Below are 23,153 nucleotides of genomic sequence, written 5' to 3'. Positions count from 1 at the left end.
GGGGTAACACGTGTTTCAGAGCCAACTCAGTAAAGAGAAAATATGAAATTTATATTGCTTATAAATACATTATACATGAGTACATTGAGTTCAAACTTTGTAAGTTCTCTGAAATGGCAAATTTTAAATGGGAAAAAGATTCTCAGAACATTCTTTTTGTGAGTGTACGTGCTGTTCATAATTTCCAAAATGTACATGGGCTGACAGTAAGGGAAACAATAGCAATAATAGGAGAAAGAGAAGTTCTGTGTTTAAGTATAAGGGTTCAATACAATATAGAAGACTACAAATAAGACAACATTGAAACACTAAATCCAAGTCCAGTATGTAGATTTATGGGAGTGATATACAGAAATCAAGACTCCTAGATAGAACCTGAAGTATGTGGCCACTCTCATTCTAAATCATGCTTGATAATCGTGCAACTTTGTAGAAAGTAGAATGGGAGTATAATCCTGTTTCCAAAGCAAGTCAGATATAAGAGCATGGATTTCACTGGAAAAAAATTGTCCATCTTGTGACAGCAGGGATTATACTAGCAATGAACTGGTGGCTAAGATCACATTTCTTTTTTTTTCTTCACTTTTATATGTATATGCTTTTGTTGGCGGTGGTCTTGGCACTTGAACTCTGGGCCTGTGAGCTGTCTCTCTGCTATTCAGCTCAAGGCTAATGCTCTACCACTTGATCCACAGTGCCATTTCCAGTTTTATTTTAGTTAATTGGAGAAAAGAGTCTCTGGGACTTTCCTACCTGGGTTGGCTTTGAACCCCAATCCTCATATCTCACCATGAACCAGCTTATGATCACATTCCTAACAGTGAACACTCAGTATATGTAATGTGTGTGTTCATCTACCTTTATAAGAATTCTTGAGTTAGGGGCAGGGAAGGTGGATCAGTGGTAGAGCGCTTTCCATGCATGCATGAGGCCCTGGGTTCGATTCCTCAACACCACAAAACCAAAAAAAAGCCAAAAGTGGCTTTGTGACTCAAGTGGTAGAGTGCTAGCCTTGAGCTGAGTGCTGAGGGACAGCGCCCAGGCCCAGAGTTCAGGCCCCATGATCGGACACTCCACCAAAACAAAAAAAAAAAAACAAACAATTCTTGAGTTAAAAATCTGGGCTACAGCTTAGACATTACCCTCACAAAATTGTTTGTAGTTTAAAAGTTGATACTCCTGGAGAAATAAAACCTAAGAATGTAAAGGAGTCTGGGAAGTTCTGTTTGCATCCAGTTTGGGCAGAACAGTCTTTGCAACAGTACATATAATAAAGCATCCAAAAGCTGTATTGGAAGAATGGCTCAGGTGATGGAATACCAGTTATGAGCAAGATTGCTGAATAAGAGCTTGAGGCTTTTGCATACATACATACAAACATACACATGCACACAGATGCACGTATATGTGCACACAAATACATAAATGAAACAACTCAGAATGTGTAGAAAAGTTAGAAAACAACAGAGTTCATATCCTGAATAAGACTAGAATCAAGTGATAATTTTTAATATTAGAAAGTCCTCAAGTGAACTTCCTTCAAAAAGTTTGATAGGGATGTGAAGCGTAAACAAAGGAGGAGGCTGCAATGCTTGATAAGAAATGTACGCATTATCCTGCCCATGTAATTGTAACTCCTCTGTACAGTATGTTCACAAAAAAAATAAAATAAAAAATAAAATTTAAAAAAATGTAAAAAAATGTAAATAAAAAAAATGTTTGACAATATTACATATGTGAGGACCAGAGATAGTAAGAGAGTCAATTAATCATTATTAAAGGGATCGCATCCATGAAGAAATGTATCAGAGACCCCACAGGTGCATCTGAAAATATTCATATCCTGTGTCAAATGTTAGAACATCTTTGAAAAAGGTACATAAACAGTCTGAACAGTCACTATGGTGTAAAGTATCCCTGGAGAAATTCAGAATTGGTAGTCTGTATCTAGATTAAACAAACCAAGAAACTATGGCAGGGCAATATGATACAATTCTAGAATTCTAGCACTGAGATTAAGACAGGAGATTAAAGAGTGAAATTACAGAGTGATACTTTCGCTGGACTAGGTAGTATAATTTTGTCTTAACAAAACAAAAGAAACAAGAATACATAGTTGGAAGTTTGGGCTAATTTTGTCATTGTGTTTTGAGAAGTCAAATTTTCAGTTGAAATGCAACTCATACTTAATCCTCACTTGGGTTTTAAATTCTCTCTTCATTACAGAACATTCCTAGATGCAAAATGATTCATGACTCCCATCCAAAATTTGAAAAAGTAAGTAATCATCATTTTATTGTATCCCAAAAAATGATGAAGGATTACAAAACTTAAGCCTGGAAAAATAGCAAAGTTCGACTAATGTAGGATTTTGAAGATCTTGCTAAATTAGAATTTAGATTTAAAATAAATATTTTGATTTTGTTTTTAATTTCATATTCTATAGGATACTAAAAATTCTTTTTAAGTAGAGGGTTTAATTGACAAATTCACAAATGATTTTGCATTCTATTTGCCTAGAATATTCTTTCAAGAGAGTTATAATTAGAACTTAGTTAATAGATAATTCCAATAATTCATGTATAAAATCATAATATGAATGTTGTAGACAGAGTTTCCAACAAATTGATGATATTAATTTATAAATTTAGAATAAGAGCAATTTTTTGAGTCTTTGGTATAACATGGTATGAAGAGAATAATCGTGTGACACCTTCTTTCTTCTACCTGTATGTAACACAGGAAGCAATTTCCTTAATTATTTGCCACTGTATACACTGAGAAAAATGTTAGGTTTGGGGTTTGTTTTATTTTTGTTTTTGTTTTATTGGTATGTCCTAGGGCTTTAACTCTGGGCCTGGACACTGTCTCTGATCCTGTTTGTGCTCAAGGCTCGTGCTCTACCACTTCAATCTCAATGCCACTTGTGTCTAGCTTTTGCTGATAATTTTATTGGAGATAAGAATCTAGGGAATCTTCCTGCCTGGTTGGGCTTTGAACTGTAATCTTCTGATCTTAGCATCCAGAATTTTTATGATAGTTAAAAAAGTATAAATATAAATAATATTTTCAAGTGTTCAGATCTCAAGAATAGCAGTGGGGGAGGGAATGATACACCCCAGTTTATTGTGGTGTTCTTTCCAAATCATGTATGGCATCACATTAGCGGAGTTGCATTTTTTCACAATAGAGATAAGCTATTCATGATGTGTATTAAGGGAAGTTTGAGGTGCACCCTAAAATTTCTAAACTGTTGGGCTAGGATGACTCTATATCATCAATATTGGGATTGGTGGTCATAAAAATAATAGCTTTTTGTTATAAACAATTGCTTACACTTGAAGAATTATTACCGATGCTACATAGTTTTATCCTCAACCAGAATGTGGTTATTCTTCTGTTGACTCTCAATCTGTAACACCCCATTGGAAAATGCATCTATTGCAGAATTACATAACATGCAAGCCGGTACTGTTTTGAATCTCTCAGGTATGGAATCTTCCTAATTTGAAAATGAGTAATTATTAGTCATTGTAATGTTGAAGAACACATATATTCTGTCTTCTTAACAACTTATTTACTTTTAAAAGTTATAGGTTTTCTTAGAATTAAACTGTTTTTGCTTTTAGTATGAGAAAGTAATATATTATTATTTTTTCAAAATATTGGTAAGTATATTGTGAAAATATTTTCTAGTCAGATAGCATTCAAGTTGATAGTCCTCTGATTAAAAAGGGGTAATTAATTCAAATTAGACGCCAACCAGTATTGATTTTTAAAAAGTTACTACATAAAGAATAATATTTACTATACCAATACAGTGTAATTTTATTTCATGCAGATTATTTTTTAAATTTAATTTTATTGTCAAAGTGATGTACAGTAGGATTACAGCATTTTTAAGGTAGTGAATACATAACTTTTCAAACTTGTTACCTCCTCTCTCATTTTCTTCAGTTTTCCTTCACCCCAATACCCCTCACAAGTTGTAATGTACATTTCCAACATATTGTCTTGTGAGTATTGCTATTGCATTGGTTTGCCTTTGTCCTTTGTCTCACCGTTTTGCGGTTCCTCTTCCCTTCTCTAATAAAGGTAAATATATACACAATACACAGGCTACCATAATCAAATACAGCAGGGAATAAAGCATAGGGGAAAAAAACACAAAGAAAATAGAAATCACATAGTACATTAAAAACAATAGCCGTAAATAATACTCTCTGTTTCCATATCTTGGGGTTCATTTTGCTCAGAATCAGCTTATATGGATATATATACGCATAACAAAACCACTGGAAAATAATAGTTTTATGGAAACTATATCATGAAAACAACATGTTAACTGTTTTTGATGGTAACAGTGGGGTTAGGATTGGTGAATTCGTGGTTCTAATAAAGGAATTTCAAAAGAGTTTTAAAATTATAACAGGTAAATTTTTATTTGTTAAAACTTTTAACAACTTAGCCTATTATGAAAATTTAAAATTGCCTGGGAAAGTAGGATTTCATCCAAAGTAATCCATGGAGACTTAGCTGAGAGGGAGCAATGTGGGTGAAGATGGCTCATTTTCACACTAAACAATCAAACCTCAGAAACCTTGCTATAAATCCTGTAGGTTTCCTTGAGAATTGTCCTTACCCAGGAACTCTATTCTTACTGTGTGAAACAAGATTGTAGTGGAATTTAAATTCAAAGATCTTAAAAAAAAATGACATCAAAATTTGTGAATTGACTTTAATTACCAAACAGTAATTCTCTGAAAACGATAATTTGGTTCCAAATATTTAGGGAGAAAATGCCCTCAATAATGAAAGAAGGTATTGGGTTTACACTTTTCTGTTTGTAATACTTTACACAATGTCTTTGCCCGTGAAACACTGAACCACAGAAAAAAATTCTGATTGGATACTTTAAACCAATGATTTCACATTTCTTAGTAGCGCACAAAATATAATATCCTCATTAACATGAGATAGTGAAGACTTCTCTTATTACATAAGCCAAAAAGTTTTGGGATCAGAAAAGAATTGAGCAAATAGAAAAGGCAAGAAAACACGTTCTTAGAAGCCCTAGCTAAGCATATTGGTTTCATGAATGGAGGGAGTGATTTTACAGAGCCTATTTAGCTCACTACAATGCAGAACAGATTGAATGAAGACATGAAAATAAATTCCACATCCAAATAAAAGAGTTTTGAAAGGAAAAACATGAAGATGTAGTGTGGGTAGAGCCGGTTAGATCTGGTTGTGTCATCTAGAGAAGTAGTTGAAGCACACTTCCTGCTCATAGAGACGTGACCCACAGCCATGTCTGACTAGCTCGCCAGCTATGAGCTGTCCATGCTCACTACAAGCCCCTTAAAAGTCTTAGAATGTATTCCTAACTACCAGTTTTCTAAGTGGCTTTTTGCAGTGGTTTGTGATTACTTTATTTTACATGGGATAATATTTTCTACTACCTATACGTTTTGGAAAAGAAGAAAACTAAAATTTACTACTGTAGAGGAATATGATAGAAATAGAAGACAGATTTTATGTTTGTCAAATCTCTGATGAGTACCCATATTAAAGACTTAAAGTCATATTTCTTACTATGTTAGACAGATAGGGAAAACATAAAACACCATATGATAAGGCAACTATTTGTGACTTTTAAAATGTACTTATTTTTTTTTTTGTTTCTTTATTTTTTTCTTTATTTTTTTTTTTAATTTTATTTTATTTTATTTGAGAACATACTGTACAGAGGGGTTACAATTACATGGGCAGGATAATGCATACATTTCTTACCAAGCATTGCATCCTCCTCCTTTGTTTACCCTTCACCTCCCTTCCCAGCCTCCCACCTCCCTCCCACCCAATCATACCCCCCCTCCCCCCCCCCACCGACATTGTAAAGCTGGTTTTGACATGACATTTTGTACTTCTCATTGTTGCAACAGGTCCACCTGAATCCTTAAACGACTTGTTTGTCCCCATCTCCTCCACATGTTATACTGACATCAAATATAGTGAAAGCAGGGGTTACACTGTGGGGGAGGGACATACAAAGCAACAAAGAAATAATCTTATAAATGCGTTAGAAACCCATGCATGAAAGAAACAAAAACATTAAAATACATATTTGAGGTTTTGTTTTCCTAACATCACATTATCTGACTTTTTCTGCTTGACTCATACCTATACTAGATATTGCAAATAAGGGAAACCATGGGACCTATGTTTCTTTGGGCCTGGCTTACTTCACTTAATATAATTTTTTCCAAGCCTTTCCATTTCCTAACAAATGGGGAAATGTCATTCTTTCTGATGGAGGCATAGAATTCCATTGTGTATATATACCACATCTTCTTGATCCATTCATCTACTGAGGGGCATCTGGGTTGGTTCCATGTCTTAGCTATGGTAAATAATGCTGCAATAAACATAGTTGTGCTGGTAGCTTTAGTGTGGCCTTGTTTGTGATCATTTGGGTAAATGCCCAAAAGTGGGATTGCTGGGTCGTTGGGGAGCTCTATGTGGAGTCTTTTGAGGAACCTCCATACTGCTTTCCAAAATGGTTGAACAAGTTTACATTCCCACCAACAATGAAGTAAGGTTCCTTTCTGTCCACATCCCCTCCAGCATCTGTTGTTGTTAGAGTTCTTGATTTTTGCTGTTCTAACTGGAGGGAGGTGATATCTCAATGTTGTTTTGATTTGCATTTCTTTTATGGCTAGGGATGTTGAACATTTCTTCATGTGTCTATTGGCCATCCTTCTTTCTTCTTCAGAGAAGCTTCTCTTTAAGTCTTTCGCCCACTTACTTATTGGGCAGTTGTTTCTTTGAGGATTTGTTGTTGGGTGGTTTAATTTTTTGAGTTCCAAGTATATTTTAGATATGAGACCCTTGTCCGTTGTATGGCTAGTAAAGATCTTCTCCCAGTCCGTGGGCTTTCTATTGATCTTGCTAGCTATGTCATTTGCCCTGCAGAAGCTCTGCAACCTTATACAATCCCATTTGTCCAGCCTTTCTTTAATTTGTTGTGTTTCCGGGTCTCTATTCAGAAAATTTCGGCCTGAGCCAAGGAGACCCAGGGTTTCTCCTATTCCATCCTGTAATGTTTTCAGAGTGTCTGCTTTGAGTTCAAGGTCTTTGATCCATTTGGAGTTGATTCTGGTGCAGGGTGATATATAAGGATCTAGCTTTAGTTTTCTACATGTAGTTAACCAGTTTTGCCAGCACCATTTACTGAAGAGGCTGTCTGTCTTCCATTCTATTGTTTTAGCTCCCTTATCGAAGATTAGATGGCTATAGGTCTGTAGGTTCATTTCTGGGTTTTCAATTCTATTCCATTGGTCCTGAGGTCTGTTCTTATGCCAATACCAAGCTGTTTTGATTACTATGGCTTTATAGTAGAGTTTGAAATTTGGTATTGATATTCCTCCAGCAGTATTCTTTCCGTTGAGGAGCGTTTTTGCTATTCGGGGTCTTTTATTGTTCCATATGAATTTTTGGATTGCCTCTTCTATTTCCTTGAAGAATGAGGGTGGAATTTTGATAGGTATTGCGTTGAATTTGTACATAGCCTTGGGCAGTATTGCCATTTTCACGATGTTAATCTTTCCAATCCAGGAGCATGGGAGGTTTTGCCATTTTTTAAGTTCTGTGTTGATTTCCTTTTTCAAGATTTTAAAGTTTTCATCATAGAGGTCCTTCACTTCTTTAGTTAAGTTAATTCCTAGGTATTTTATTTTTTGTGAGGCTGTTACAAATGGAGTTGCTTTCCTAATTTCAGCCACACTTTTCTCATTGTTGGCATACAGAAAAGCCATTGATTTTTGGGGGTTAATTTTATAACCTGCTACTTTGCCAAAGTTTTGAATCAGCTTGAGTAATTTGGGAGTGGAGTCTATGGGATTCTTTAAATACAAGATCATGTCATCTGCAAAGAGGGAGAGTTTTATTTCTTCTTTCCCTATTTGGATCCCCTTTATGTCTGCATCTTGTCTTATTGCTGTGGCTAGGCATTCTAATACTAGATTGAAGAGAAGTGGAGAGAGTGGGCATCCTTGTCTTGTTCCTGAGTTAAGAGGAAATGGCTTTAGTTTTTCACCATTGAGTATAATGCTGGCTGTAGGTTTGTCATATACAGCCTTTATTGTATTGAGGAATGTTCCATGGATTCCTAATTTTTCCAAAACCTTCATCATAAAGGGGTGTTGGATCTTGTCAAATGCTTTTTCTGCGTCTATTGAGATAACCATGTGGTTCTTATTCTTGCTCCTGTTGATGTGATGAATAATATTAATTGATTTGCGTATATTGAACCAGCTTTGCATCCCTGAAATGAATCCTGTTTGATCGTGGTGTATGATTTTTTGGATGAATTGTTGAAGTCGATTGGCCAAAATTTTGTTGAGAAGTTTCGCATCAATGTTCATCAAAGAAATGGGTCTATAGTTCTCTTTCTTTGATGAGTCCCTACCTGGTTTTGGGATGAGGGTTATGATGGCTTCATAGAATGTGTTCGGTAGTGAGCTTTCTCTTTCAATTTCATTGAAGAGTTGGAGGAGAATTGGTGTGAGCTCTGCTTTGAAGGCCTTGTAAAATTCCGCTGTAAAACCATCTGGTCCTGGACTTTTCTTAGCTGGGAGGTCTCTTATTGCTGTTTCTATTTCAATGCTTGATATGGGCCTGTTAAGATAGTTTACCTCATCTTGGTTTAGTTTTGGCATGTCTATATTTGCTAGGAAGAGGTCCATTTCTTTCAAGTTCTCAAACTTATTAGCATAAAGTTTTGAGAAGTATTCCCTTATAATGTTCTGAATCTTGCTTGTTTCCGTGGTGATGTTTCCATTCTCATCTCTGAGTTTATTAATTTGGGTGTGTTCTCTTCTTTTTCTGATAAGATTTGCTAAGGGTCTGTCAATTTTGTTAAGTTTTTCGAAGAACCAACTCTTTGTTTTGTTGATTCTTTCTATAGTTTTTTTGGATTCTAATTCATTTAATTCTGATTTAATTTTGATTATTTCTTTCCGTCTACTGGATTGGGGTTTATCTTGCTGCTCTTTTTCAAGGAGGTTTAGATGTGTCATTAAATTGTTAGTTTCAGATCTCTCCAATTTGTTGATGTAGGAGCTCAGAGCTATAAACTTGCCTCTGAGTACTGCCTTTGCTGTGTCCCAGAGGAGCTGGTATTTTGTGTGTTCATTTTTGTTGAATAGCATGAACATTTGAATTTCCTTTCTAATCTCTTCCATGACCCACTCATGATTCAGCAGTGTGTTGTTCAGCCTCCATGTGATACCGGACTTTCTTTGGTGGCTTTTGGTGTTGAGTTCTAACTTTATTCCCTTGTGGTCAGAGAGAATGCAAGGTATAACTTCAATGTTTCTGAATTTAGACAAGTTTGCTTTGTGGCCTAAAATGTGGTCTATTTTAGAAAACGTTCCATGTGCTGCTGAGAAAAACGTGTATTCTGATGCTGCTGGGTGAAATGTTCGGTAAATGTCTGTTAAGTCTAGTTGATCTATGCAGCTGTTTAGATCTGCGGTTTCTCTGTTGAGTTTTTGCCGAGTTGATCTATCTAGTGGGGAGAGTGGTGTGTTAAAATCCCCAACGATTAATGTCTTTGGATCTATATGGGATTTGAGGGAAAGTAGTGTTTCTTTGATAAATTTGGGTGCTCCATTGTTTGGCGAATAGATATTTAGAATTGTAATATCCTCCTGAAGGAGAGATCCTTTAATTAGTATGTAGCGACCTTCTTTATCTCTTTTCATGAATTTTAATTTGAAGTCTATTTTATCTGATATTAGGATTGCAACTCCAGCCTGTTTACCTGGGGTCATTTGCTTGGTAGATTTTGCTCCAGCATTTAACATTGAAAATGTGTTTGGTTTTACGGGCAAGATGTGACTCCTGAAGGCAGCAGATAGAAGGATCTTGATTTTTAATCCAACTAGACAGTCTATATCGCTTAATTGGAGTGTTAAGTCAGTTAATGTTAAGATAAATGACTGAGAGGTATTTGGTAGTTCCTGCCATGTTATCTACCTTCTTGGGGGCTGCGAAAACTGGGTTCTTCCTATGGTTCTTGGATTCTCAGTTTGGGTGCAGTTTCTTGGCCTTTATTGCGGTCTTGTTGGTTTTCTATGTGTAGGACATCTTTAAGAATCTTTTGTAGGGCTGGTTTGGTGGAGATGTATTGTTTCAATTTTTCTTTGCTATGGAAGGTTTTTATTTGGCCTTCAGTTATGAAGGAGAGTTTAGCTGGGTACAGTATTCTTGGTTGATAGTTGTTTGTTTTTAGGGCATGGCATACATCATTCCAGGCTCTTCTTGCTTTGATTGTCTCTGCTGAGAAATCTGAGGTGATTCTAATTGGTTTCCTTTTATAAGTGATTACCCTTTTCTCCCTGACAGCTTTAAGGATCTTTTCCTTGTTCTGAGTTGATCCTGTGTGGATTATAATGTGACGGTGGGATGTCCTATTCTGGTCTGGTCTATTTGGGGTTCTAAAGGCTTCTTGTATCTGGACAGGCCTATCTTTTTGCATGTTTGGGAAGTTCTCTGCTAGGATCCTGTTAAACAGATTTCCTAGACCATTAATTTCTGTTTCTAGGTGTTCCTCTACACCCATTATCCTTAGATTAGGCCTTCTGATGGTGTCTTCCAGGTGTTGGATAGATCTATCATATTTCTTGGACTTGTCTTGGATGGTTGTATGTTCTTTCTCTATAATATCTAGGCTGTCTTCAATCCCTGAGATTCGATCTTCTGCATGGTCTAACCTGCTGTCAAGACTCTCTACTTTGTTTTTTATCTCTTTTCCTTCTAGTTGGTCAGCTTTGATGGCTTCAAGTTCTTTGTTGAAGCTCTGTTTTAGGTCTTGTATGAATTTCTTTACTTCCTTAATTTGGTGTTCAGTGTTTGTCCTCAAATCACTTAGTTGATTGGTTATGGTTTCTTTGGGCTCCCATTCCTTCTGTTGGGTTCCATTCAGCATTCCCTTTGTGGTCTCCCTGACTTCCTTCAGCTCTTTGTTAATGGATTCCATGAATGCCTTTAGTGATCTTTGTGTGTTCTCTACCTCGTCTCTCAATTCCTGTATTACTCTTTGATTAGCTTCCTCCCGTTCGTGGGATTCCTGCAGATCTCTTTGAGTGTTCTCAGCCTGCTCACGCCATTCCTCCCTTTCTCTTTGAGTATTCTCAAGTTGTTCACGCAAATCCTGTATCAGTTTTTGAGTAGCTTCCTCACGCTTATGATATTCCTGTATAAACTTCTGGGATGCCTCCTCTCTCTCCCTATCACGCTCATACAGAGTCCTTTGTATGCTGTCAAACTTTTCATTTATCATGTTTGCCACCAGTGTTTGTAGAGCTGTTTGGGAACTCTCCTCTGGATTATTCATTATCTGTTCTAACCCCTGATTATCAGGATTGGGAATTGAGATACCCGAATTTGCCATTTTTCTTGTGTTTTTCCGGCTTACTCTGCCCATTTGAGATGAAGATAGCACCAGTTTTGTGCTAGAACACTATCTTAAGGCAACCATCAACCAAAGTTTGCATTTGTACAGTCAATAGTCTACAGATACAATCTAGTTCAACAGATACATCTATTCGACATCAAACAACTATATGTTAAAGAACTTCGAACCGCAGAGAAGAATTTGGATAGCCAGAAATTATTAGGGTTAGGAAGAGGTGTGGGTAAAAAATAGGAATAGATTGGTGTGGGGAGGCACAGGGAGAGTTAACTATGTCCTAATCACAATGCAGAAAATAGGTTGGGTAGGATGTAAGTAGAGAGAGAGAGAAAAAGAAGAAAGGGAAAGGGGAATGAAAAGAGACCAGAAAAAAAATAGAAACGTAAAAATTAATGTTATTTTAGAGATTAAAAGACCATCTATTTATAGAGGAATATGAATATGTTGAGAGAAAGGGAGGGACATAGAGGAGATGAGAAAAACTTTAAAAAAATGCTTAAAATATTGTATAGGTGTAAAGTACTGCTATTAGTGAATTTAAGTCTCAGAGGTTTTGAATTGAGTAATAAGTTTGTGGATTAAGTGTGTACACAATGGGGGATAGGGTCTACTGGTTAACTACGGGTTTATCTGAGGATGTGCAGGACAAGAGTTAAGTCACATAAAGATGAACAAAGAGGAAAAGATGGAAAGGATAGGAAAGTGAGAAGAAAAGATCAGAAGTTCAGTAGAGCTAGAAAAAAAACAAAAAGATAATTAAGAATGAAAGAAAAAGAGAAAGAAGACAAGAAAAGAAAAGAAAACACACATTCACGTATTCCTAAAATAAAAATTATAAGAGGAGAAAAAAAAAAAAGTTAATGGAAAACAATTATTTTTTCAGAAGAGGCAAAAATTAAAGATTAATAAAAGTTTTAGAAAAGCAAAAAAAATTTTTTATATATATATAAGGTAACAAAAAACGAAAAAAAACAAAACAAGAAAAAGAAAAAAAGAAAAGAAGAAGAAGAAAAAAAAAGTTCTTTGATTTTTTTTTTTTTTTTTTGGGAGGGGTGGGAAGAGTCCTGTATCTCCCTTTTGTCTGTAACCAGAGTCTGGTTGGAGTCTCTGGTCAGCTTGAGGTCCTGTGGCTTGATTGGTTTCTTAAGTCAGTTTGTTGGAACAGGCAGGAAAATGCTCTGCTTTACCCAAGATTTTGAGATCCCCCTCCCAGGATAGTTTACTGGGAGGGTGATCTGCTTTGAGAATCACAAAAGAGGGGGATGCAGTGATGAGGCTAGGTTCTGGGTAGAGTTGAGGCCTTTCAACGAACAGTAGCTTTTCCCAGGGGCTATTTTGTGAAAAAAAAACTCACAGCACCCAGCCTGGAGCCATTCTCAGGGTTTCTGTTTTTCAATTGATTGTGGTGGCTGCTAGAGGGAGGGGCAGCCTCTGGCTCTGGCCACCCAGCGAGGAGAGCCACTCCAGTGGCTGGTGCCTGAGCTGGACGACCCCTCCCTGGATGGAACTGAGTCTGTGAGGTCACCTCGCCGCCAAGTTCCTGTGACCTGCCAAATGACTAGCTCTATTCCAAGGCCTGAGCTGGAGCTAGCCGCTCCTCCGAGCTTTGTCGGTATCCAAGATGGAGATCACCAGTGCTGGGGGGGGAGGGGTGGCCTTCCCTCCTCTGCTCCCAGAGGAGTGAGGAAGTGGGGCTTCTACTCACGCGGAGTCTTGGATCTCGGGTCGTCTCTGGTCTGCAAAGTGCAGGATGAAGTTGTCTGTTCCTTGTCGGTTCTTGCTGGTGTTGAGTAGAATCCGCTCGTCTGCTGCGTCTGGCTCCTTCGTCCCGGACTGCGTCTCAGGTATGCCTCCGCGGCGGTGGTCGCCGCTGCGACCCTGCCGCCGCAGCGGCAGCTGCTCAGATGTGTCTGCTTGGCTTCCCCTCTCTTGACTAACTCTCTGTCCTGTGATGGCACACTTGGTGTGATTCTCTGGCTTTTGACTGTTCACTGGAACTCTGAAACTGTTTTCTATGCAAGAGCTTGTTCAGATTCCAGCTTCTCCTCCGCCATCTTCCCGGAACTCCTTAAAATGTACTTATTATGTCATGAAATTTACTTTATTAGCTAATGTTTTGGTTTGAAATATGGGAGGCTGATCTATTTAACAAATTTTTGAAGTCACCTAATGAAAAACACAAATGGTTGCGGGGGGGTAATATTTCTACACTTTAATGAATGGTTGAACTTGTTTGGCATTAGTGCTGAGTAAAAAAATCAATTATATTTTAACTTGCTCCCTACACTTGAAAAACTAGTAACGTCACTAAATATCATCTACTTGTAAAGTGTTATTTGGCAAATGTGATTTTAAAAAGTTTATTTGAAAAGGAACATACTTTCCGGAGATGAAATGTAGGTAATCATTTGTTTGACAATGACAAAATTTTTATACTACAGAACCAAGTTTTACGGAATACCAGTGTTTTGAAGCACTAAGGATCTTCTCAATTAATGTTTTTCTGAATTATATTTGACCTCTATGTCAAGTATTCCTAGCATTTGTAGACCAATTATGGATCTATTGTTCCAGGAACTATTTTTTGACCTGCTGATGCTGGTCTGAAATCATTAATCATTAGGAGAGGGGTATTACACATAATCTCGTGACATTTGTGGTCCTGTTCAATCATATGGGATGGTCATCTGAAAATTGGAAGTTTGTATTACTGTACTTTCACATTTTGTGATTTCATCTTGCATTTTAAGTTGCCTTTCATTTCTACTTACTGCTAATTCCTGCATTTCAAGGAATTGGGGCCCTGAAATATAGGAAATGAGAATTTGAGATGGGTCTTCAATTACTTTCTGTTGGCATGATGCATGGGCCTAGGTAAGAACTCTAGCCCTAGTTATCTGATGATGCAAATAACTGCGACCTGGGATCCTAGGACCCATGGATCCTGTGGAAGAATAATACCTTTTATACATCATATCAGCAAAATTTGAGTATAATCAGTAGGAATACTTCAGAAATATGGAAAAAGAAAACAGTTTGGGACCAGCAAGTTAAAACAATAAACAGAGCAGCAGAGTAAAAATCCCTTATAGATTAGAGGAAAAGAACATTGTTTTTTTTTACCATGTGAATTCAGAAGACCAAGAACACTTAGAAGGTATCACAAGTTTATACTGAAAACATTGCATTGATACTTTTTATATTCTATTATATATTCTAATCCTGATTATTTATATTCCAATCTATTTATTGGAATAAATATAAATTGATTTGTCAAATTATCAATTAATTCTAATAAGATTCACTGTGTGAAATATAAAATCAGCACATATAAATATAAAACATATAATTATATATAATGTAAGAAAATGTTTTGCATTGTTCTGTTGTGGTAAGTGTATCAAAGGCAACTGTTTTAAAGTATTATTCCATTACCTCTACCTCAGTGTTTGGTAGAATTAGAGCTAAAGCTTTACCATTCAGAGATATACAGCCTAGAGGCAAGAGGAAACACTGTGATTAAAACATTACCAATTTAAGGCCTAATAACGAGGAGAAACATATGGACTTCTCCTGGAGCTATGGGATATATTTGGTGATAGGAAATCAATGGTGTAAGTTCCTGCCTGATTGGATGGTAGACATGCCAAGACATTAGGTAATCATACATATGAACATTTTTTCCCGTTCTTGGCTTTAGCTACTTTTGAAATGGAAAGGTGTAATAAGCAATTATATTTTGAAAAAATACCTTCTGTCTGAACAGTTCTGTCTGAACTGTTCGTCTCTCTATGATCCCTTGTAACTAAGATTAGTTTTGCTCCAATAAGTCATTCTATGCTGACAGGGTAAGATATTCTGGTTGGTCTGTTCCTACATGGAGCAAGGGTAAAGGGTCAAGGACACATTTGTGCCAGTAAGACTTCATTTTGGAAATTTTAAGCTGTTGAAGTTTAGAAGTAGCTATTAAGCAAGGCTTACTTTGAATCCATTAGCTCCACAAAGCTAAATCAGTTAATTAATAAGTACTTGAAAAGTCATCACCTTTGGACCTAGCTATAAAGTATTATCAAAGTATTATCAAATTTCAAATGAAAAAGACTTAAAATAGTCATAGAAAAAAATTGCAAATGTGAGCAATCAAATAAGCAATATAAGTTTTTTTCCACTATACACAGAATTTTACAGAAATAAGATAAATAGCAATTTTGGGAACAATAAGGTTTCCTTGTTACAAATAGGCAACCAAGGATATATGCCTGTCTTAAGATTGCATCATTAATTTCTTAAATTTACAGGATACTACTTGGTTCAGCATCACGTCTACCTGAATTACAATACAAAGATTTACATGGCTCTTGCACAAGGATGATATGAAAATTTGGGAAGTATTGAATATTTTTCATTCTTCAGATGCAAGAATGAAAAGCAGTTATTAAAATGTTGATTACAAATATACAAGTGTAATAATACATGTAATTCATAGAAACAAAAGTTAGTTTGACATCATTCAATCTTCACCTTTTTAAAAAGGCCTTTACATAGCATAACCTTTATAAAACTTTTGAAATAACATAACATTGTCATTTTATCCCAAAGAAATAAAATTATATAAGGACCTAGGAATTAAAGGAATCTTAAACTGTTTCTATATCGAATGCAATCTGAAAGGACACATTTATTAATGAATCTATATATTATAAAACAATTTCGAATTCAAAGTATTATATCTAGGAGAGAATGAAATAGATTATGGTCATTATACAAACAGAATACTAAATATTTTAAAATATACTTTTTTAAGACAAGCACCAGAAATATCTTTAGTTTCTGCACTACTCATTTCAACAGATCAGTTAAAATTATTTCTTATTAAAAAAATCACAAACTCTACAGAAATCATTATACATGTATACAAACAACTCAAGTATATTTTGACATCAAAGTCAGGCAATTCATTTGGAAGAATATCATGGAATCCATGAATTTTTAAAGTAAGATATTGCTGTTGCTTTGTATTGTGAAAATATTTTGTATGGACACATAGGATGGACTGGAAATTCTGAAATTTAAGAAACTTAACCGAACCATTAGGACTGAGGAGAACAATTTGTGCAGCTTTCCAAAACTTCAAAGAGGTAGTGATACATATTTATCCTTTTGGCAATATCAAGTGCAGTTTCTTCCAAGTTGTGCTTCAGACCTGGTTTGATATAATGATTCACCATAAAGAGATACAGCGTATCTTTGCTATATCTATTCCCAGGAGCAAGATGCAAGGGGGTCAAGAGGCCTTTAGTTTGGCCATTGGTATCTACATCATGATGAAATAAAGAAGCTACTCTGCTATTATTCCATGTATAAGTACTGTGCATGGGTGTCCAGCCATTCACAGTTATTACATGAATATCTGCCTTGAGCCACCAACTCATGGACAATGTCTACGTTTCCACTGTAGGCTTCTCGATGTAGAGGGGTATACTCATTGTCATCCCTAGTATTCACATGAATGGCCTTTTGGAAAGTAGTCTCTGCACTGTAGTAAGGCGATTATTTTCATCAGAACAAAGACGAAATTTACCTGGATCCTATTCCATTTTTTTCTTGCAATTGATAACATTTCTCACTTTTTCATCTTGTTCCTCAACTTCATCAGAATTGCCTAACCAGAGAATTTGAGTGCCAGTGAGAATGAGCTGTCCATGTATTTCCCCAATAGTTCACATTGGATGAACTGGTCAGAAATATCCGGTGAATTTTCTTCATCTGTTTTTTCACTATTATTTATTTTCTCTTTTTTCATTTTTACTATTCTAAATTATTCTAACTGGAGAGTAGGGAATTGGTAGAGAGCAGAGGAAGATTTTCCTCCGTATTCAAAGGTACAGACTGAAAATGAGGACCAGTGGTGTATTCATGTGCAGCTTATTCTAGGAATGAGAAAATAGGAAATAATGCCTTCAATGTAAATGAATTGGGAAATGGCAGTGCAGAAAGTGAAATGATGCAACCAAAAATATAAAAGCAAAATAAATTAGGATAATTATGGAGCAATCATATTACCTATGAGAACCATGAAAGGGAGAGGGAAGAGAGAGACAGATGTGCAATGATCTAGCTCACCACAAAATCCATCCCTCTGATCAAAGTATAGAGCAAATAATTTTATTTTTTTAAAGAGATGGAAATAGAACTTAATGTCAGATATTTCCATTGTTTTTAATTATATTTTATTATTTTAAATACTTATACCATGGAATTTCCATTCAACAAATCAGTTTTTTTAAGTATAATGGACCTTTATATAACTTGTCCACAGCCTTCCAAACCTCACCCCACTTTAATTTTTCTAGTTTCATACTATCTGCATTGAATATTATACCTTCACTCTCTTCCTCCATAACTCTTTTTATTCCTTCATTTGACTTCCACTCACATCTTCCAAGTGATATTTTGCTGGTATTCATTCTGTTGGAGTAAAGTTCAATTTCATAAGAAATTACACCTTTGAAATACTCCTCTTCAAATAGCATGCTTTGGTTAATATTTTTGTGTAAACTTGTATAAATTTCTAGCTTCCAAATATGACACAGAACATGGGTCCTTTGTGTGTCTGGCTCTGACTTACTTCACTTAATATATTTTTATATCTCTCCATTTCCTTGCAAATAATTTAACAGTCTTCAAAATGGATAGGTGCAATCCAATTGCGTATATGTGCCATACTTTCTCCAACCATCACTCCGCCAAAGGGTATGTGGGCTGTTTCCGTAATTTGGCTACGGTGAATAGTGCAGCAGTGAACATGGTTGTGAAAGTGATTTTACTGTAACCTCTTGGAAGAATTCATCACTACCTTTGTGGGAGCAATCCTCTAGCCAGTTTTTCATAATAAGAACATCCCTCCTTTCATCTTCATCAGAATGTATTGCAAGTCGTCAAAAACACATTTCCCCCTACAGGTCTCAATAAGCTAAAACCACACTGTGCCTATATGCTTTCAATACATTTTTTTCATATAATTTAGTGAGAACCTTCTATAAACTTTCCTAATGTGGGAATGAGGGACATGACAGAGTAAAAGTAAGAAATATGCAATTTAATTAGCTATGATCATATTTAAAATCATTTTCAGCTATAATTCACAGCCTCAAATAATATTATTTTAAACTTTATTGGATTACTTCATCAAACCCTTAAATTATAACAGGTGAGTTAAAAACAAAGGCAAAAAGTGTGGTTTGATTTTGACACTCATGTGTGAGGTTGCACACCATGGGCAAATAGATGGATTGGAATTAATAGCTCTTATCCATTTTGTTAACGTACAGATGGTTTTCCCAAACTGATTCTCGCAATTCATATTGCATTTAGCAACAAGAAACATGTGATAATTTCCTTTGTTTTGCTCCTTATTAACTTTTATTTCCATTTTATTTTATACTGGATGATTTCATAAATCTACTGTAGATACAAAAATATGTTAAAATATTTCTATCCGTATGCATTGATATATACATACGCACATACATTACACAAGTTATAATGATAATGTATAACTTCAGTAACTGTACAATTTACTAAATTATTAATACTATTGACGGCTCATGCTTGTCGTCTTGGTTACTCGGGAAGCTGAGATCTGACGATCATGGTTTGAAGCTATCCTGGGCAAGAAAGTCCAGGAGCCTCTTATCACCAAACAACCAACAGAAAATCAGAATTGGAACTGTGGCTCAAAGTAGTAGAGTGGTATCCTTGAGAGAAAAATCTCAGGGACATCATCCAGGCTCTTAGTTCAAGAAGTACAATCTACCCAAATAAAAGCTATTTAATTTACACCTGTGTAAGTAAAGTATTTCCATCACCCAAATGCACAACCATGGCATTTGCAGGGCAACTGTTTTGTCTGAAGTACCATAAAACATTTTCACTTAAGTTGAAAGCATTGCAACATGGGTTCATTCTATCTCTCTCATGCGTTTTTCCACTCAAATACTCAAATCTTACAATTATTCCAATTATTTAATATCATTGCTTTTTACTTTAATACCCAAATATTAGAGTTTGAATTGAGTGTCTTGTGTCCCCTAAATCAGTGTTCTTACCACTTTGTCATGTCCCCAGCCCTAAATTATTCTGATTATTTTTCAGATACTTGTGTATGACCTTGGGCTCAGTCCACGTTATGTTATCCTTCCTGGAATTTAGAGTAACAGGTGCATGGCATTGTGTAAAGATCTTTCTTTCCAGTCTGGGCTTTAACCTCTATCCTCAAAAGAGTAGACTCAAATGTAGTGAGGATTTTCATAAACTTGTCATAGCTGATGTGTTTTTAAGTCTTTGCATTTCCTGCAGGTTCTTGAGTACTGAATTAATTTGATTTCTTGGGTTGTTTTGTTTCATTTGAATGTATGTGTTGGGTTGTTCCTCACTTTTCCTTTTGTTTCTTTCAATCAAGTTCTTACCTAAAATGCTGAGAAACCAATTCTTCTTTTTCACGATAATCAAGGTGAACATGACTTATTCCAAAGAAATTTCAGTAATATTTAAACACCTTCCTACCTATGGATGGTATATAAATGATAAATGCTGCGAAGGGTCTTTTTATTTTCACAGCAGTCTTTGTCATACACAGACAGATCATGAAATATATGAAGATAATAAAACTACAGATGCAAGCAAAGAGAAGAAAAACCTATTATTAATTGTTTGAAAGAGGCTTCAATTCTAGTGAAAGAAATACGTTGCTTGATGTAGGATTTCTCAAATTACATTGCTAAGATGAAGCTAAACAATCATATAATGCTACAGAATTGAGGAAGAAGAATCAAACTCCTGAATAGTTTACATTTGGGTCAAATAAATCATGTTTCCAAAAAGAGATTTGACTTTAGAGAAACATGATGAATTGTAGGTAAGTAGGTGCTTAGCTGGTTTTGTTAATTTGTAAACTAATACAGGGAAATAGATTACTGCAAGGTAAAAAAGGAACTTCGCATTGCAATACTTATGTTTGTGTGTGTGTGTGTGTGTGTGTGTGTGTGTGTGTACACATGCACATGTATACACGCACGCGCATGTGCAAGTGCTCATTCATTCATCATCTCTATGCTTCTGTGACCTAGGATATTTGTTTACCACTTGAAACATTGTTCCACTTCTGTTTTTCTGGAGATAATCGCATTTATTTTCATGATTGGACTGGCTTTGAATAGTGGTCTTCATATCTCAGCCTCCAGAGTAGCTAGCTAAACTTATTCAGCCTCCAAGAAGCTGGTTAAAATTGGGCCTGTCCTCTATACTTCACTGCTCTTTTATTCTTGTCCTGAGGTGTTCACATGCGTAAGTCATATATATGTCTGCTTGCTTTAAGAAATACTCTTACTGCTTGGTACCAGAGGCTCCCATCTGAACTCTTAACTACTTAGGAGGCTTGAGAACAGAAAGTTTAGTGGACTTCCTTCTCGATCTATAGCTGGGTGCATTGGATTATTTCCACCATCCTGCACTATCTACAGGTTAACATTGGAAGGACTACAGAATCCAAGCCAGTCAAGGTAGGAAGCTAGACAAGTTAGTGTGCAACTCGTATGCTATTGATAATGGGAAGGCTAAAAAGACAGATCATGTGCATGTTCTTGTGGAAAGGGAACCTTTATCCTAAAATTAACCACTGATATGACAGCAGTCTAACAAAAACAATACCCCAACTTGAACAAAATTTCCCACAACCAAAATAAGTATATACTTTAACGTCCAAAAACTTAGTACAATCTGCTCTTTGCTCTCATATCACCTTCATCTAATTATCATATGATATGACAGGATAGTTTCTTCATTAAACTTATTATATATTTAAAAAGATCTAAAAAATTCTTTCTCACTTATTAAGTGCAAACAAATGGCAAATTGCCTCATTTCATACATATTTGACTACCACTATAAATTCATCTTACGATTATTATTAATAGTAATATATTCTGATTTATTAATTTACTTTGTAACAGTTTTTAAACTTTTGGTTTCTCTGCTGAAATTGAAGTATTTAAATAGTATCATCAAATTATATTTGGGTTCTTAGGGCAGTTTTTCAAAAAGTTTTTAACCAATGGTTTCTAGTAATTCTGTTTTTTTTTGCGGGGGGGCGTTCTGGTTGTGGGACCTGAACTCTGGGCCTGGGCGCTGTTCCTCAAGGCTGGTTCAAGGCTAGCACTTGAACACTTGAGCCACAGCACCACTTCCAGCTTTTACTTTTCTCTTTATGTGATGCTGAGGAATCGAAGCCAGGGCCTCAAGCATGGAAGGCAAGATCTCTACCACTGAGCCACCTTCCTAGCTATCTACGAATTCTTAATTGGTATATTATTTAGTTTATTTTTAATTTCAATTTAATTTTATTGTAAAGGCAATGTACAGAGGGGATACAGTTACATAAATAAGGTAATGAGTACATTTACTATGGAAGGAGCATTGTTATCTCTTCCAATGATTTTTTTGCACAGTCAAAAAAAATTACTGATGCTTTTCCTGTCGCTATTGACCAATGGGTACTATTCTTTCTTTGTTCATGCATTTTTATTATAAAATTGATATAGATAAGGCTTACAGTTACTTAAGTCAACTAAAGAGTACACATCATTTTATTTTCTAAATTTCAAATTTTGAACTTAATTATTTTCTATTGTTTCTTTAGGGTAATTCTTTTTTCAGAGTTGTAGGATTAGTTAATTTAGTTTTGCATAATTTTAACACACGTAAATTATTCAGACATATATTTTGCTTTCAAAATAGTTAGCATGTGAATATTTAAAATTATTTTCTTAAATTTTATATGGTTGGTGAATTTTAATAAATTTATTTTCTTATAGTTCTAAACGTATTTGTCCAGGTAACAAATACTGTATTTTCAAGAAGCATAGACTTTATTAAAAAAGGCTTCATTACATGTTCACTTTTTGGAAATATTTGTACTTGAATTAAAAAAAAAAACTGTTTGACCTGGGCATAGTGATTTGTGGTTTCCATTTTCTAACTATGGTGGGAAGTGTAAATAGGGTTTGTAATTCGGGAGAGACTGAGAAACTATGAGACCTTATCATAACATTTCCAGAGTGGAATGATTAGAGATATAGCCATCCCAGGCAAGATATAGAGCGCCTGGTTATCATATTCTAAATCTTGAGTTAAAACACCAGTAACATCAATCTTTTGTCAAAATAAAAGGATGCATGTTTCAAAATGTTTATTTAAAAATTGTTTGCAAATGTCTCATGTCTTTTATTTCTTAATTTTCAATTTACTTAATCTATAAGAATCCAAGTATCTTGTGAATATTTTATTTCTACTAAACTTTTAAATAGTATAAGCAGTAATATGATTTCATACTTTATAATACTTTTACTGTTTGTGATATTTTCCTCTGTTTAATATAATAATAACAATATTCCAGATGTGTGTATCTGGTGTGTGTGTGTGTTTGTTTATGTGTTTTTTTTTTGTGTGTGTGCTTTGTTTGTACTTTGTAATGCTTGGGAGATCACAAAATCGCTTCACATATGTTAGGCCAATGTTTTACCACTGAACTATACTGTCTAGTTATTGTACAAATTGTGTTTTAAGTTATGACATTTAAATTTTCATTCCTAGTATGCCCTTTCAAAATTATATATGA

The 23,153-nt window shown here is 35.4% G+C and overlaps 1 pseudogene; it reads left to right on the top strand.

Annotated features, from left to right (window-relative positions):
* The first annotated feature begins 15,785 nt into the window (after positions 1-15,785).
* Positions 15,786-15,882, top strand: LOC122127709 (annotated as a pseudogene).
* The last annotated feature ends 7,271 nt before the right edge of the window (positions 15,883-23,153 follow it).

This window comes from Dipodomys spectabilis, unplaced genomic scaffold (genome assembly GCF_019054845.1).
Source record: "Dipodomys spectabilis isolate Male_0828 unplaced genomic scaffold, ASM1905484v1 ptg000307l, whole genome shotgun sequence".
In the NCBI taxonomy this organism is placed as follows: domain Eukaryota; kingdom Metazoa; phylum Chordata; class Mammalia; order Rodentia; family Heteromyidae; genus Dipodomys; species Dipodomys spectabilis.
This window is presented reverse-complemented; position numbering and strand designations above follow the sequence as displayed.